Source organism: Aethalodelphis obliquidens, unplaced genomic scaffold (assembly GCF_003676395.1).
Source record: "Aethalodelphis obliquidens isolate GAN/ISIS:26980383/991018 unplaced genomic scaffold, ASM367639v1 scaffold17, whole genome shotgun sequence".
NCBI lineage: Eukaryota > Metazoa > Chordata > Mammalia > Artiodactyla > Delphinidae > Aethalodelphis > Aethalodelphis obliquidens.
Genome location: NW_020837961.1, coordinates 22736655 through 22740151, shown reverse-complemented (window position 1 = coordinate 22740151; position 3497 = coordinate 22736655). Strand labels below are relative to the sequence as shown.

At 37.1% G+C, this 3497-nt stretch overlaps 1 pseudogene; it reads right to left on the bottom strand.

Moving 5' to 3' along the window:
• Nucleotides 1–495: 495 nt before the first annotated feature.
• Nucleotides 496–618, bottom strand: LOC113626151 (uncharacterized; annotated as a pseudogene).
• Nucleotides 619–3497: the final 2879 nt, after the last annotated feature.

Below are 3497 nucleotides of genomic sequence, written 5' to 3'. Positions count from 1 at the left end.
ATACAATTTTTTCTTGTTGTTAGAATGGGAGCAACCTTGTCTAGCAGCTTTTTACATCCTAAGCACAAGCAGAACCCTCTCACCTTTCTTTTTTTTTTGAGTTTTAGCTCCTTTTATTTACTTTATTTTTTACTTTACTTTTTTTGTTTTTAAAAAACAGCTTTATTGAGATATATTTCACATACTATAAAATTCATCCATTTAAATTATACAATTCATTAGTTTCTAGTATATTCACAGTTGTGCAACCATCACCCAAATCAATTTTATAACATTTTATCATCCCCAAAAGAAACCCTGGACCACTTAGCAGCCACTCACCATTTCCGCCTAACCCATCCAGCCCCTAGCAACCACTAACCTACTTTCTATCAATGGATTTGCCTCTTCTGGACATTTCACATAAATAAAACCATACAGTACGTGGCTGTCTGTGGCTGGCTTCTTTCACTTAGCATAATGTTTTCAAGGTTCATTCATGATGTAGCATGTATCAGTACTTCATTCCTTTCTAATAATATATTGTCCTTGGATAGAGGACATATCAGATATTAAACTGATAAGAACAGATACTACTTTTGATCTTAGCCACCCAGTTTTGGTTCTTGCTGAATCAGTTATTACTGCAGTGATTGTAAAAATGGGGATTTTCTACTTACATCATGCCTTTGCATTTAGTAGTTGGCACTTTTTTTTCTGTAGAGTATAACTCCTCCTCCACTTGGGCTTTGTAAAGAATTTTTATCAGTGTCAGTATGACCTTCATGAATCCTTTTTCTTCAACGTGTAATATCCACTTCATTCAGTATTCATTCTGATGAATGCATGGCCTAGAATACTGCCAGTGGTTGCCCCTTCATGCAGACTCCTACAGCCTTTTGACAGGCCCTCATTAGTTTGGAGCATCATCATACTTTCTGGCATTTCCTTACTTTTCTATAAAAAGGTGTCCCAGGCTCATGGAAGTCCTATTTAGGGTCTTCTGTCTCTGCTCATTACACAGTGCCCATTCCTAGGTTCAGATCTTTCCCAATTTCTTCCCTCATCTTCTCTCCTTGCTTTTTCTAGTTTCCCTTGATTCTCCCATTTACTTCATCCATTGTGCTGACATAGTGGTCTTTTATATATATTATAGGCAATCAGAATGCATCATTTATGCCTTAAAAGTTTGGTCCAAGCTCTACTCTGCTTCTATCTTGCCTCCTACAGTCCATTCTTCTAAAAGCAGCAAGAACAATCTTTTAAAAACATAAATAAGGTATTAGTGACTTTTCTGCTTAAAATCCTCTAGTGACATCCAACTGCACATAGAATAAAAATAAAACTTCGTCCTATGGCTACTAAATACTTCTCCGATCTTAACCTCCTACCACTCTCTTGCTTGCTCCCATGCTTTAGCCTTTGTCCATCAACACACTAAGTTTATTGTTACTTCGGACCCCTAGCTCTTCCATTGTCTCTCTCTGGGGTGCTGGTCCTTGGATCGTAGCATCCTCATCATTCCAAGACTTAGGTTGAAGCCCTTTCCTGTTCAACCATCCAAATAAACCTTGTCTGTCTTATTTACTGCCATGCCCACACACGCCCCACCCCCCGCCTTGAATGGAACTCATTATAGTTGGTAAATAAGTATTTGTTGAATCAATCAACAAGTGAATGAATGAATAAATCATATTCAGCACATCAGAATATCAGGTGTGATATGTATAGATTGAGGAAGTTTTTGGTTTTTATTTTGTTTTGTTTTGCTCAATGCTCAGGTATTATCACTACTGTTGTTTTATTATTATTATTTTGTGTGTATGCAAGAATGGAGGGATCAGGGTTACTTCCAGGTTCAAATCCATTTTGAAAACCTTAGGGTTCTGGAAGGCTGTTTTGCAATAGTTAAAGTTTCACTGTTTTTTGTAGATGAAGTTAATTATATTTATGAAGAGTCTGGACGCTATAAACAAGATGAGAGCTCACTCTGAAAGTACCTGATGAGAGCTTACTCTCTTGTCAGCCATGGGCTTTGAAAGACAGATGGAATGGGAGATACGGTGATAGAAAGGGGCCTTGCTGTGTGGTGCTCAAGACTCAAAGGCTACTCTTTCTGCTTGTGAGACCAGTTTTGAAGAGAGGACTGTGTTACTTAATGATACTACTCATACCTCTGAAATGTTTAGAAACATGTCTCTGTTTTAGTTATACTTAACATCGTCCATTTTCTGTGAAACAGGCTCATAGCAGAGAGTTCCCCTGAAATAACACACTACAGGTCCCAAGAAAAATAGTCTATGAGTTGTTCCTGCATAGTTTAATTCAAATCAATACTAAATAGAATTAAGGACTTCCCTGGTGGTCCAGTGGTTAAGACTCCACACTCCCAATGCAGGGGGCCCAGGTTCGATCCCTGGTCAGGGAACTAGATCCCACATGCGTGCCGAAACTAAGAGTTCACATGCTACAACTAAGGAGCCCGCATGCTGCAACTAAGACCTCGTGCAACCAAATAAATAAATTAAAAAATAATAATAAATAGAATTAAGAATGCTGCATTTTTCAGATGAAAAACAAAATGTATAATGAAGCCTAGAACTCATATGGTAGTGGACACATATGACGGCTAATGAAATAGGAGTCAGATACTCTTGTCTTTGTCTCCAAATTCAGTCATTTCCTATCATATGGACAAATATCTGAGTTTTTAAGTTTGTTTTGGATGTGTAGCTGCCCCTAGAATTTTATTTGGCATATCATTTTTTTTCATAGCCTTCCAGTTTCTTAGCTATTGATAAGTCTAGAAATAATGCTTAAAGCTTTTATTACTTCCTCAAATTACAGTGATAAGTAAGAAAAAGAAGTAATTAAAATTTAAAATTCTTTCTGAATTAAAAAAAATGACCACTATGCAAAATGTCATCACTCTACAGGGTCAATATTTCTGACTCTTCTTACTAATGAGATAATTAAGAAAGAACTAGTTACCTGAAAATAAAAAAATTTAAAAACAGTAAAAGTAATTGTCAACTAAAGCTAGCAAAGGCAAAATATAATATAGATGTGTGTGTATATATGCATATATATGTATACTATATGCATATGTAAATATATAAATACATATGGATATATATGTTTTCTCCAAATCCTGTATTCATGACAGAATGCTATTAATCTTGTGGCAAATTGCTCTTGGGAATTATTTTAAGAGCCAATTCCTACTCTATTTACTTAAGTGTCTGAAAAGCCAGAAAGGTTGACTCAGCCAGGGCTGGATGCAAGCATCATCAACCCATCAAATTCACTATCTAAAATAGTCTGGACAAGTTAAGTAATTTTGGCCTGAGCGCTAATGAGCTAGAGCATCCTCTGCTTGGACCACTCCCTGGTGTTAGGCTCGACGTTTAGAGTGGTCAGAAGTCACAGTGTCCTGCCTCTATGTGATGACAGCCCTGGTGGTCTGCCCTCATGGAGGCCTGAGCCTTGGGTGTCTTTCTAGCAGTGAAGAGGTTTCT